Source organism: Lygodium microphyllum, chromosome 19 (assembly GCF_053477565.2).
Source record: "Lygodium microphyllum isolate KBCC chromosome 19, Lygodium_microphyllum_v1.1.10, whole genome shotgun sequence".
Classification (NCBI taxonomy): domain Eukaryota; kingdom Viridiplantae; phylum Streptophyta; class Polypodiopsida; order Schizaeales; family Lygodiaceae; genus Lygodium; species Lygodium microphyllum.
In genome coordinates, this window is record NC_141153.1 from 79,238,554 (window position 1) to 79,254,119 (window position 15,566).

The window sequence follows — 15,566 nt, forward strand, 5'->3', positions numbered from 1 at the left end:
TGTGTACACTATGTTGATTGAGAACAAAATTTCACATAATATCGATTTCGCTATGCACACTTGAAGTATGTGTACATGTTTCTATATTACTACATTTGTGTACACTATGTTGATTGAGAACAAAATTTCACATAATATCGATTTCGTTATGCACACTTGAAGTATGCGTACATGTTTCTATATTACTACATTTGTGTACACTATGTTGATTGAGAACAATATTTCACATAATATCAATTTTGTTATGTTGAAACTGTTGGAAAAGACTGTCCATAGTGCTACCTATCTTTTCGAAACTATCCATTGTACATTGTTTGAAACTTTCTAAAACTGTAGATTGTCCATAAAATGGAGCTGTCCTTTGTCCATAGTGCTGTCTATTTGTAGGCAAAATTTCTCATCATGACATTCACATATGGTTTGTGCATGGCTTCAAATTTTAGCATGTTTGAGCGCTCTTGATTAGCCTAATACCAATGCGAATGTAGCATCAAATGTTGCTATAAATCATGGCAGGCATATGCTGAAAATAGTATCCATTGTGGTGCCTATTTGTAGGGACTTATCTGTTTGAGCTGTCATAATTGTTGTTACATAAATAATAATAATGGATCAATTATGTAAAGAACAATAAACTTGTTTGTCCATTCATGTATTGTAAATGATGGATCAAATTTCATGCGTAAGGTGGAGCTCTATGGATTCTCAAGAGAGCACTCCCATGGAGGAATTTCATCAAGATGCAATATGCAATAATGACTTCATGTACTTTTCAAGCCAGAGTGTGGGTGTTCCGAGCAACATTCCAAGCCATAGTGCCGTTGGCAATATCCCTGTACATGTGTTTCCAAACCGCCCTTCAATCCTCATCCTCCTCAATTCATATCGTTCCAACGACCAAAACAATTAGGTATAGAGAGACCCATAACAATACACAATAATGTAATTCTTCGTCCAATTGCACATAGTCCTCAACATGGTCCCTCGACACCACCACAACAAGAACCACAAGCAATAAGTTCTTGTGACTCAAGAACCAATGGTGCCATCTTCCGAGAATGCCTACAAGCAACGTCCACAACGAACATCATCGAAGTCTGATGCTCCTAAACCTCCTAAACCAAAGAAGGCACGGAAAGGAAAGAATCAGGATGATGAACTTGAGACATAAGATCATTCAATAGCCACAAAAAAACCATTTTGCACAGTGGAAGGATGCATGGACAGTTCTCAAAGCCACCGAAGTAAGGAGTGGATATATAGTCCCAGGTAGCCATCCAGCTAGCATCACTATTTTCAAAGTTCGACAAAGATGGTGAGGCATGTAGAAAACACTAGGGACGCGTTTATGAGTCATATAGAAAGGATAAGGCCCACAATGCCATATCAGGCAATGATCACGAGATCATTTGTCAGTGGTATGATCTTGTGGATAAATATATGTGGAATCATGCCAATGTTGTCAGCAATGCACATGCCTTGCCTGTTGGTGGGTTGTCTTCATCAAAAGACAACACTACATCAGTCTCCAATGATCCAGGTGACCACACCTAGGAAGACATTGGCTCCAATGAGCCTTCGAAGATCGTGCATGATCAAATGACCGGCCAAGGAGCATGCAATAAGAAGGGTAGAAAGATAGAGGAGTCTCTCAGTGACATGGCTAGCACCGCCCGATCAATGTTAGCACCAAAAATCAAACCTAGAGGAAAAAAAAAGCATTTGAAGAGCGCAAGCTCATTATCATGGATACACTTGCCTCCTCGGTATCTAGTATGTTAGATGTAATCAAAGGTCTTAAAAAGGAATGATGGTTCCAACTACATATGAATTTGGAACTTAAAAAGAAAGTTTTTAATTCTACCTATACATCTCTCTTCAATTATCTCATAAAGTTTTGTCAAATCTTTTGACAGGTGAATGGACGACGAAAGTCTTTTGATAATGCGTGTCATAGATGTTGTAGTTGCTGTCATTGCAATGTTTCAGCTATTGTTAAGTGATTTGGATGATGGGGACGATGACAATATGCAATTGCATACTTTGATGGAATGCATGACTCGATGTTACGTTGCACGTTGAGCTAGGATAGGTAAACGAAGGCACGATCGACGGTCATGCTGGGCCTATCCAAGACCACAAACTTTTATGGAGCAGGGGCTTTTGGGGAGTTATTCAAACCAAATGTTTAAAAGCAGGCTACGAGTTAGTAGGAGTACATTTGAATATCTTGTCGCGAAGTTAGCACCACAAATGTGATGCAAGAACACGAACTATAGAAGGGCAATACCTATGGAGAAGTGAGTATGCACGGCTTTGCATCACTTGGTGAGCAACTCAAATTTGGGACTAATAGCTGATTTGTACGGAGTCTCAATTTCGTTTACACAATTGGATGTTCAGGACTTTTGCGATGCATTAACTGCATCTGGATTGCATGGTATGTACATAAAGTGGCCAACACCACAGCAAATGCAAAAATATGCAGATGCATTTCAGGCCCTTTGAGGCATACCGTATGTTGTTGGTGCAGTATAGATGGCAGTAATATACCCATCAGTGCCTCAAGAGAGAACCACAAATATTATTTTAATAGGAAGGGCTTCCACTCTATAATTCTGCAGATATGCATGATAGCCAATTGTGTTATTTGGGACTATGACGTTGGCTAGGCAGGTTCTATGCACAATTGGAATGTTTTTCAATGTTCAGACCTAGGAAAATGATGCACAAACAAAGCTCTGGGACAATATTGTCTACTAGGCGATTGTGCTTATCCTGCACGCTTTTGGATGCTTTGTCCTTTTAAGGGTAGTAAGGATGGGCTATCTCCAGAATATTATTATTGGAATTACATACAATCAAGTACTCGTATGCCAATTGAAAGGGCATTTGGCATCCTTAAAGCGTGATTTCGTATATTGTTGAAGAGACGTGACATGCTTTTACAAACTGTCCCGAAGATGGTGGTAGCAAACATTGTTCTACATAATAATGCATTGTGCATGGAGATAGTTTTGATGATGCATGGATACATGAAGCGACAACAAAACTTGAGAGAGTAAGTAATGCGCCTCGCCAAGACATGGACTAGCAAAATAGTTTGAGGAATGGATTAGCAGAGCTTGCTACGCTAACTAACACAAGTACCACACAAGCAATACAAAGAGCTCAAGCAGTGGAGCCAACACAGGAGGCAAGCCATATTGGGGGGGACATCTCGAAGAGACAACATTGCTCGAGCCATGTTTCGGGAGAGGGAGAATGTAAATGTGAGAACAATCTTTGGTGATTCTGACTCTACAGAGGAGATTGACGATGAAGACAACGGTGAGTAAACTTTTGTAGCATCTGCAGTGCAAGTGGAAAGGCCTAATCTACTATTATCAGGCCTTCCAGTGCAGCAACCTCCACGAACTCAAGGACAACCTATAAATGCAAGCCTTGCTCAGCCTCAAGCATGTTAGCAAGTTTCTCAATCTGCTCAAAGTGGCATGTCGACTATAGGGGCCATGCAGACTTCTGTTGTAGTGCCTTCAAGCCTCTCTAGTGCAAGCATTGTACATGGTTTGGCCCAACAAGCTCCAACTCTGAGTTCAAGACAGTCATCTACTAATCCACCAGCTCTTGTTGGTAGTTCTTTGACTACCATCAGCAGTGGGCAATCTCCTTCACAAAATGTACATACAACTAACAACGGATGATATACAACAACAACCACAACATACTAGTGTTATCACACAGCAGGGGATTTAATGGTGTTCTCTCAGTCAAGTTATATCAACATTGACAATGACTACTGTTATTGTTGCTTCCTAGGACCATGTACTGCCCTATCAAAGGGAGAAGGGATAGACGAGAATGAATTAAACAAGAAGTACTGTGTGTCTCTCTCCCTCCCTCTACATTACCAATGCTGTAAACCAGAACTTGTCCAGGAGATGATATTGGAATTGGGAAGTGTCATGCCATATGGCTGCTAAGTAGCAACAAAAGGAAAAGTTGAATTCATAGCAAGGTGTTGTTAGAACATGTCTTCTAACATGAAAGAGCTTTTAAGCAAAGTATGTTTTCCCGCAAGTGCAATGCAAATTCAGTAATTCCACATCGAACCTTCTTCCAACCCCTGACAAGAGTTGAGCACTTCAAATTCAGTAATTCCACATCGAACCTTCTTCCAATCCCTAACAGGCATGTGCTAAAATCTCCGTGTCTTCTAATATATACACCCTAGCAATACCTTGAACACATTAGCAGAGTGGCCACAACCACAGGCGTGACAACTTCAACAACAGCTGTCTGCAGACACAATTTTAGTCACATCAACTTCAACATTAGCCCTTGCAGCTCTCCAACAAACAACTCTAATGCAACACTATGTTGCAGCATTTGGCTATGTTCAAATAGAAATTGCATCAGCAGCAACTCTCTTTGCAACAACATCAACTTTCTTTGCAACAGCAGACTCCATCACTGCTTTAGCATCAAATAGCCCTTCAATAATAGTCACTGTCAAGTCTTCAATAGCATGTGATTGTACCACAGCAACAACAATCTGTCCAGTATCGAGGGTTTGTGGGGTGGATGAGTTGGAGGATAGTACCTCTTGATGCGACTACCGTTGAAAAAACCTATGACCTCTCCGTCTAGGGTTTCTAGTTTCACATTATCTGTTCGATTGATGCCATGGACTCTAAAAGGTCGTAAGCCTCTGAAATTTGTCTTTTGCTTATGCCCCTTTACTGAATACAATAGTACAAGGTCGCCTTGGTCAAAGTCCTGCTGTTTGACATACTTATCAAACCAACTTTTCCTTCGTGCCTTCTCACAAATCAATGCATGTGTTGTTAGAAGTCGAATCTCGGATAAGCGCTCCAACTCAACTAGATGATCCGTTCATGCTTCTTTTCCTTCCCATCTCTCCTGGATGGCTACCCTTAGACTAGGAACAAAGAATTCTATTGGTAGAATAGCTTCTGTATCGTAGGTCAGTCAAAAAGGAGTTTGTCTTTCAACCGTTTTATAGGCTGTACGATAGGCCCATAGCATTGCCATCAATTTGTTGTCCCAGTTGCTGCGCGAGGCAGAGATAGCTCGAGCTTCAGTCTACTTCGTAAGGTAATCCGTGGCATCTATGATATATCTGACTTGTGAGTATTGTGTTGCTGGAGTAATGGGCCCAATGAAGTCTATTCCCCATTTTTCGAATGGTTGTCTTGCAATAATAGGGGTAAGCTCCATTTGGTCCTTCCGAATAGGTACCTTGGTCCCTTGGCACTCATCACAATGCTTCACGAATCTTATTACATCATGAAAAAGGGTGGGCAACCATAGTTGAGACTGCAGCACCTTATGGGTTGTCATGTCTCCGTTGAAATGTCCTCCCGCAATTCCATTGTGCGCCTTTGTGAGCACAGAGTGCATCTCATGCTCACACATGCATCTATGCAACAAGCCGTCTTATCCTAGCCTATAGAGTTGACCAGCTATGAGTTGATATGGTATTGGTCAAGATGTCTGGTGTATCAAGGATTTTTGTTAGTACATGGTCTTGTAGCTTCATTTGTCCTTGATCAATCTCTATTCCCAAAAATTCTATTGTTGTTTGGAACATTATGGATTTTGTCGATGACAAAACCATTCCTGCATCTTCAATGGCTTTTGCAAACTGGGAGAGATGTTCCAAGTGTTCGGAGATAGTTTTGGAGAACACCAATATGTCATCAATGTAGGTTAGACAGAAGGGAAATTTGCCAAAAACTAAGTCTATTCATTCCTGAAACTCAGTTGGAGCAATTTGGATTCCAAAGGACAAGACTGTCCATTGGTAGTGTCCTTGAGGCACACAAAAAGCTGTTTTAAAGCGGTCTTTAGCTTTGATGGGCAATCGCCAAAATCCAGATTTCAAATCAAATTTATTGAAGACGTTAGCTTTCTTTAATCTCTTTAGAAGCAAATCCTTAAGAGAAATTGGGTGACCATGCCCAATTAAAATTTGTTTAATGGTTTATAGTTGATGACCAACCTCTTTTTTCACCTTTTCTACTCAGAGTACTTGTTGACATAAAAAGCTTGGCGTGCCCATGATGAATTTTTCAATTCTATCAAGCCTTTATCTAGAAGAGTTTGGATCTCTTCTCTACATAGAATAAGGTCTTCATCTTTCATACCTAAGTGGACTGCTTTTGTTGGAGTAGCATTGTCTTTGATTGGAAGAGAGATGGCGTATTTTTCTATTTCTCCTTGTAGATCAAGGGATCTTCATGCATGTATATTTGGAGATGTTGTTGGAGCTTCTAGATCTCTTTATCATGTTTGTGAATTTCTTCTTTTAGCCAATGGGCTCTAGTAGTAACTTTTGATGAAGTGACTACTTCCCTGATTGAATAGATTGTTCGAGCAATCTTAGGAAGGAGGGAAAGGTCCGCCTTTTTGCCTTTGTAGGAAATAGAAAAGCAATTGGACCAAAATGTATAGGATACCAGACGTTGGAGGATATTTGTACCTCTGAGAAGATCATACCTCATTTGTTTCATCAATCGAACTTCTCCAGGCACCTTAACTGCACCTCATTGGAGGTATCCTTGGGTCACATGGATAAGTGTGATCTTTTTGTTATTAGAAAACTCCACTATGATTGAAGTTGTAGCTTTGATACAACCCTTGGGAAAGAGCTCTTACGAAGCTATCGTTAGACTAGATCCTATATCTAGCATCAACAAAAGCTCGTATGGTGTCAAGTGCATTGACTCTGTGGACTCTTGATTGTGCAAGCCTTACTTCATGGACATGTGTAATTGGAGCGTTTCTAGAGGAGGCATTGTGTTCTTGAAGAATAGCTATTGTACCTTGGGATAGCTCTTTCTGACTTATCAATATCCTTCTATGCACTTTACATAGGGAGTGAAGTTCTTCTTGCATTAGTAGGAAGGCATTTATCATGTCATTTCCAGCTTGTTGAGTTCCTGTAGTAATAGTAGAAAATGATTGCAGTAGTTGGGATGCTGTCCTTGGCTGGTGAAGATTCTCCAGTTTGTGAGGCACAAACATATTAGCTTGTCCTTTTGTCTGCGGGGCAAGTGTTCCTGGTTTTGGCAAGTCATGGGGATTGGAGAAGAATGCCTGTCGGACTTTGTTCTTTTGTTTTTTGTGTTTTGATGAAGAGATTGATGATGAATAAGAATCAGAAGAGTCTGATGAGCTTTCTTTGACGTGTTTACCTTTTGATTTTCTTGAAAAATCATTTCTAGAATTGAAGAAAGAAATTGAAGCATAATTCATAAACTTATCTTTTTTGCCTAGAATATGTATTTCATGAGCATTAATTGGCTGAAACCTAGTGGGATGGATGGTGTCATCATCCGATTCTTCAATGATATCTGATGGTGTATTTTCATCATTGGCGGATTCACAAGGAGTTGATTCTTCAATATACCATGAAGTTCTGCTTTCAGACAATTCTGTATATTCTTCTTCATTTTCTGTATATCCTTCTACATCATCTGTATCATAGTCACTATCATAGGAGTAAAAGTCATCTGAATAACTGTCATAAGAATAGCAACTGTCATAGTCATAGTGATGCATATTCACTTTTGCAGAGTTAACTTGATCTTTTCCTTTTTTTGAACATTTGTTGGCCAAGTGTAAGGGACTTCCACATATGAAACATTTCAAGTCCGGTCTTTTTTGAGGTTTTGTCATATTCTCTATTTTTGTCAAATCTATAATGAGATTTTCCTTTTCTGTTTCTGTGTGAATTTGAGTGTCGGGAAAATCTATGTCCATGATTTTGTGTGTTGAAGTAGGACCTTTGATTTGAGGTATATCGATGTCGATAGTTATTATGACTTCTTTTGTAGTAAGAAGGTTCACAACTGCATTTCTCACATCTGAAATATGCGTCAAACTTTGAGGCATGCTTACAGATAGATTCTAGGAACTTTTGGTTCAGCTGTGTCATATTTTCATTGTGAGACACTTCCTTGATTGTTTGCTTGATGGTCTGGATGATTTGACGACCGATATATGTGAAATCTCTATTTTCATTTTTCATTCTTTGCTTACATTAAAATGGGATTAGTTTTGGGAAGGAATAGACTAAGAGTTCTTTCATAGAATTGTCATGTGCTCCTAATCCTTCATACAACAAATCTCTCATATAGATTAAATATTCTTTGTACATTCTCAGATCACACAATTTGGCTTTGAAGAAGGCTTCGCGTGCTGCTAGCATGTCATCTAGCTTATTATCTACTAATTCACCTAGTAGTAGCTCAAAGAATATTTGTTTGGGATTTGCGTGTTGGGCTATGGCCATTTTGACTTGTGGGAGTATTGAAACCCACTAGTGTTTCAAACCACCTGCAAAGCCATGTGTGATGGCAACAGGAGATATTTCAAAAGATTTTGGAGATGACTTCTTACTTGAATGATGACACTGCTGATGATGGGCATTCATCTGCGCTTGTAGTACAGAAGTCAGTGATCGGCGGGTTCTATGAGGATTAATGGGAACGAATTCTTCCTCAATCATTCTTGCTCCATCCTCATTGGATGAAGTAATAGCATAGGCTCGATTTTGATCAAAGTAAGCCTGGTCATGGCAATACCATGCAAGTAGTTCCATGGGAGGATGATGAGGTGGATTTTGTTCAATCCTCTCACCCATGATTCTGGAATCCAATCTCTTGTGGACATGTCTAGTTAGTTCATCATTATCTTTTTCTTCTAGGTCAATCCTGAGGGGCATTTGATCTAGCACTTTGTTTTCTTCCCTTTGTCTTTGAATGTGGGCAAGATCTCTATCATTAATTTGATCAAAGGCTGTATGATAGTCCTTCTCTCACCAGTCAAGAAACAAGTTCGAAAGCGACATCTAAGGCATGAAAGAAAAGTGACCATCTTAAAAGTCTTTTTATTCCCAATCTCATTGGGGGCTTTCTTTGTCAAGTATCTGAGTACATGCTTTACATCGGTGCTGATTGTGAAAGGAACAAATTCGATGAAGAATCTAAAAGCTTTGATTGCTTTTATCATTGCCAAGATCTCCCGCTAATAGGAGGGATAGTTCCACTGAGTGCTGGAGAATATGCTTGAAGCATATCTGCACGGATGTAATTCTAAAGATTCTGCTTCACCTAAGCATACTCCCCACCTGGAGTCGGAGGCATCTGTGTACAAGATGAGTGGAAGGCAAGTTGGTAGGCATAAAGGAGAAATATGCTTGATAATATTCTTAATATTTTGAAGTGCCAAAGTATGGATGGGTTGCCAATGAAAATTATCTTTTTGGAGAAGGGAATATAGATCCTTAGAATAATAAGCAAGATTAGGGGTTGAAGAATTAATCCAATTTAAGCATCCTAAGAACTGTTGGAGCTTCTTAACATTGGTCAAGATGTCTGGTGTATTAAGGATTTTTGTCAGTACATGGTCTTGTAGCTTGATTTGTCCTTGATTAATCTCTATTCCCAAAAATTCTATTGTTGTTTGGAACATTATGGATTTGTCGATGACAAAACCATTCCAGTATCTTCCACAACTTTTGCAAACTGGGAGAGATGTCCCAAGTGTCCTTGGATAGTTTTGAAGAATACCAATATGTCATCAATGTAGGTTAGACAGAAGGGAAATTTGCCAAAAATTGAGTCAGTCCATTCCTGAAACTTAGTTGGAGCAATTTGGATTCCAAAGGACAAGACTGTCCATTGGTGGTGTCCTTAAGGCACACAAAAAGCTATTTTATGGTTATAGCTGATGACCAACCTCTTTTTTCCCCTTTTCTACTCAGAGTGCTTGTTCACATAAAAATCTTGGCATGCCCATGGCAAATTTCTCAATTCTATGAAGCCTTTCTCTAGAAGAGTCTAGATCTCTTCTCTGCATAGAATCAGGTCTTCATCTTTCATACTTGAGTGGACTGCTTTTGTTGGAGTAGCATTGTTTTTTATTGGAAGAGAGATGGTATATTTTTCTCTTTTCTCCTTGTAGCTCAGGGGATCTTCATGCATGAATATATGGAAATGTTGTTGGAGCTTTTGGATCTCTTTATCATATTTGTGCATTTCTTGTTTTAGCCAATGGGCTCTAGTAGTAACTTTTGATGAAGTTGCTGCTTCTCGCTGATTGAATAGATTGTTCGACCAATCTTAGTAAGGAGGGAAAGGTTCGCCTTTTTGCCTTTGTAGGAAATATAAAAGCAATCAGACCTAAATGTATAGGGTACCAGATGTTGGAGGATATCTATACCGATGAGAAGGTCATACCTCATCTGTTTCATAAATTGAACTTCTATAGGCACCTTGACTGCACCTGATTGGAGGTATGCTTGAGTCACATGGATAAGTGTGATCTTTTTGTTATTAGAGAACTCCACTATGATTGGAGTTGTAGCTTTGATACAACCCTTGGGAAAGAGCTCGTATGGAGCTATCGTTAGACTAGATCCTGTATCTAGCAAAGCATCAACAAAAAGTGAGAATTGAGGCATGTTTTTTAGTTGCACACAAACCATTGGGATTGGGGCATAGGTGTCAAGTGCATTGACTCAGTGGACTCTTGATTGTGCAATCCTTACTTGGTGGACATGTGTAATTGGAGCGTTTGTAGAGAAGGCATTGAGTTCTTGAAGAATAGCCATTGTACCTTGGGCTAGCTCTTTCTCACTTATCAATATCCTTCTATTACCTACATGGTATTACCATGACCATGCTTACTTTGAGCTAGCCCAAGGTACAATGGCTATTCTTCAAGAACTCAATGCCTTCTCTATAAACACTCCAATTACACCTATCAACCAAGTAAGGCTTGCACAATCAAGAGTCCATAGAGTCAATGCACTTGACATCGGTGGCCCAATCCCAACAGTTTGTGTGCAATTAAAAAATATGCCTCAATTTTCACTTTTTGTTGATGCTTTGCTAGATACAGCATCTAGCCTAAGGATAGCTCCGTACAAGCTCTTCCCCAAGGGCTATATCAATGCTACAACTCCAATCATAACAAAAAGATCACACTTATCCATGTGACCCAAGCATGCCTCCAATTGGGAGCAGTCAAGGTGCCTATAGAAGTTCGATTGATGAAACAAATGAGGTATGATCTTCTCATCGGTATAGATATCCTCCAACATTTGGTACCCTTTACATTTTGGTCCAATCACTTTTCTATTTCCTACAAAGGCAAAAAGGCGGACCTTTCCCTCCTTCCTAAGATTGGTCGAACAATCTATTCAATCAGCGAAGTAACCACTTCATCAAAAGTTATTGCTAGAGCCCATTGGCTAAAACAAGAATTGCACAAACATGATAAAGAGATTTAGAAGCTACGACAACATCTCCAGACATTCATGCATGAAGATCCCTTGATCTACAAGGAGAAAAGAGAAAAATACGCCATCTCTCTTCTAATCAAAGACAGTGCTACTCCAACAAAAGCAATCCACTCAGGTATGAAAGATGAAGACCTGATTCTATGCAAAGAAGAGATCTAAACTCTTTTAGAGAAAGGCTTGATAGAATTGACAAATTCGCCATGGGCATGCCAGGGTTTTTATGTCAACAAGCACTCTAAGTAGAAAAGGGGAAAAAAGAGGTTGGTCATCAACTATAAACCATTAAACAAATTTTTAATTGGGCATGGTCACCTAGTTCCTCTTAAGGATTTACTTCTAAAGAGATTAAATAAAGCAAACATCTTCAATAAATTTGATTTGAAATCTGGATTTTGGCAATTGCCCATCAAAGCTAAAGACCACTATAAAATAGCTTTTTGTGTGCCTCAAGGACACTAGTAGTGGACAGTCTTGTCCTTTGGAATCAAAATTGCTCCAACTAAGTTTCAGGAATGGACAAACTCAGTTTTTTGCAAATTTCCCTTCTGTCTAACCTACATTGATGACATATTGGTGTTCTCTGAAACTATCCAAGAACACTTGGAACATCTCTCCGAGTTTGCAAAAGTCGTTCAAGATGTAGGAATGGTTATATCACCGACAAAATCCATAATGTTCCAAAAAACAATAGAATTTTTGGAAATAGAGATTAATCAAGGACAAATCAAGCTACAAGACCATGTACTAACAAAAATTCTTGATACACCAGACATCTTGACCAATGTTAAGCAACTCCAATAGTTCTTAGGATACTTAAATTGGATTAACTCTTCAACCTCTAATCTTGTTGATAATTTTCATTGGACACCCATCCATACTCTGGCACTTCAAAATATTAAAAATATTATCAAGCATCTTCCTCCTTTAGGCCTGCCAACTGGGCTTCCACTCATCTTGTACACAGATGTACACAGATACCTTTGACTCCGAGTGAGGATCATGCTTATGTGAAGAAGAATCTTCAAAATTGCATCCGTGCAGATATGCTTTAGGCATATTCTCTGGCACTTAGCGTAACTATCCCTCCTATCAGCAAGAGATCTTGGCAATGATAAAAGCAATCAAAGCTTTTAGATTCTTCATCGAATTTGTTCCCTTCACAATCCGCACCGATCTAAAGCATGTACTGAGATAATTCACAAAGAAATCCCCCAATGAGATTGGGAATAAAAGACTTTTAAGATGGTCACTTTTCTTTGATGCCTTAGATGTCGCTTTCGAACTGGCATCCAGAACACTGTAGCGGATCTTTTATCCCACCAACCACCTTGACACTAGAAAAGATAAAGTGATGTACAATATTCTTTCAAATTGTGTAAAATCTTTTGGCCATCTCAAAAGAGCATCAATGCTCCACCCAACCCGCACTCATGAGATTCCTTCTTATCTCTTTATGCGGAGAGTCCTCTTATAACTCAACTTCAAGCCTATAAATACTCCCTATATTGTATCATTCAGAGAACAACAAAGAGCAAACATTAATACAACTCGCTTCAGAGAGTGTTTCATCTCCATCACTTGTCTTCATTGAAGCTTCCTACCTGTTCTCACTTAGCACTCTGTATCCACACCATTTCATTCAGCAACTTCACTTTGTTTGATCGTATCTACGTGCATTTGTCGTCTCTTTTCCTTCTTCCGCTGTATTTACCCTGTGTGTGGTATGAGAGCCAATACACTTACCAACTTGAGAGAAGTAAGCTAGTCAGTGACGCTCAAAGGTTCAGCTCGTGTTACGTAGTGAGGCTTGTGTGTGCCATGTTTATCATGTTTGAGCATTTCAATCCTCTTCAGTCCAATAATCCCTATGGCTTCCTCAAAGCAAGGTTGAAATGTATTTTCCTCTACAGTCAAGACTTTATCTGAACGCTAAAAATCACTTGGGAATTCGACCAATCTTAGGAAGGAGGGAAAGGTCCGCCTTTTTGCCTTTGTAGGAAATAGAAAAGCGATCAAACTAAAATGTATAGGGTACTAGATGTTGGAGGATATCTGTACCGATGAGAAGATCATACCTCATCTATTTCATCAACTGACCTTCTATAGGCACCTCGATTGTTCCTAATTGGAGGTATGCTTGGATCACATGGATAAGTGTGATCTTTTTGTTATTAGAAAACTCCACTTTGATTAGAGTTGTAGATTTGATACGGCCCTTGGGGAAGAGCTTGTATGGAGCTATCGTTAGACTAGATCCTGTATCTAGCAAAGCATCAACAAAAAGTGAGAATTGAGGCATATTTTTTAGTTGCACACAACCCATTGGGATTGGGCCACCGATGTCAAGTGCATTGACTCTGTGGACTCTTGATTGTGCAAGCCTTACCTGGTGGACATGTGTAATTGGAGCGTTTGTAGAGGAGGCATTGAGTTCTTGAAGAATAACCATTGCACCTTGGGCTAGCTCTTTCTGACTTATCAATATCCTTCTATGCACTTTACATAGGGAGTGAAGTTCTTGATGCATTTTTCTTAGTTATTTTCCCACAATTGCATTGACATATACTACTATCTTTACCTACAAAGCCATGAGTCATGGCATTAAGGATGTCGATCCTGTTCATCAATGGTTTTTTCACCATTTTTTGGCCGTTATAGGCATACATCATATATATTTGGAGCTTGATCTCCTCATGCGCTTTTCCATCAATAGACCAAACTAGGAAAGAACCTACTTTTTCTGGGGCTCCTATTTTCTTGTACAAGCTATTGAAGGAGGGTTTAGCACTGGATGTAGCATTTACTGGCCATATTAACAGGAGATATTTCAAAAGATTTTGGAGACGACTTCTTACTTGAATGATGACGATGCTGATGATGGGCATTCATATGCGCTCGTAGTACAGTAGTCAGTGATCTGCAGGATCTATGAGGATTGATGGGAACAAATTCTTCCTCAATCACGCTTGCTCCATCCTCATTTGATGAAGTAATAGCATAGGCTCGATTTTACTCAAAGTAAGCCTGGTCATGGCAATACCATGCAAGTAGTTCCATGGGAGGATGATGAGGTGGATTTTGTTCAATCCTCTCACCCATGATTTTGGAATCCAGTATCTTGTAGACATGTCTAGTTAGTTCGTCATTATCTTTTTCTTCTGGGTCAATCCTGAGGGGCATTTGATCTAGCACTTCATTTTTTTCTCTTTGTCTCTGAATGTGGACAAGATCTCTATCATCAATTTGATCAAAGGCGGTCTGATAGTCCTTCTCTGACGAGTCAGGAAACATGAGTTCTAAATACTCAGCTAGCTGTGTGACGTGGTTGAGGAGGTTTCTGGAAAGGATTGGGAGTTGTTTGTTTGTTAATATCTGCTAGCATGGCAGAATAAATATAGTGCATTTGTTGAAGTAGGTCTTCTACATCTTCTTCATTTGTAAGATCCTCGTAGCAGTTAAAGATATTTTTCGGGAAGTGGTGTAGTTGCAAAACTTGAACATCCTTCACCAGTGGGTATGATTTCCCTGCCTTTACCCTTAGGAGAAAACATATGGTATACATTTAATGTACTTAAAGAAGGTGAAGTGAAATGTGAATTCCAACCCTTTTGAAGCCTTTTATTTGAGAAAGTAGACCAATCTGTGATAATACTTGTTGTAGGCACTAGTGAAGTATTTTCAATAAGCTTTTAACAGTGCCGGCACACTCCATGCACAACTTGTTGATGTGAACAAGGCTGTGTATGAAACTTTAGCTCTTTAGCCTTTTGTGAAGGAGAAATCCTTAGTTTCGGCTGTTCTGGAAGTTTCTGTATTGCTTGTTCTGGTTTAGGAGTATCTTTTAGCTAATTTTGGGGAAGAAACAAAGCTTTTCCTTTGATACTTTGGACTTTTATGAGTTAGGGGGTAGGAGTTCTTTTTTCTTTATGGAAGATATATCTAACTGCCATTCATGAGGCAGATCGATTTTCGACCAATTTACACAATTAGGTAGAAACCTTTGAGTAATCTCATTAGATTTCATTATGATGGTTTGTCCCTTGTCTTGTGACGAATTCACACCTTCTATTACTCTAGGGACGGCTAATGACATGCATCAGAATACCATTCTATATTGTATCGCTAGATGGGCAGAGGACGCCTTCATTTGCAAACCCATTGTCCTAATATGGAGCATAAGTAATTCATGCAAATAGGGATCATCTATTGCTATTACATAATTTGGGCATAG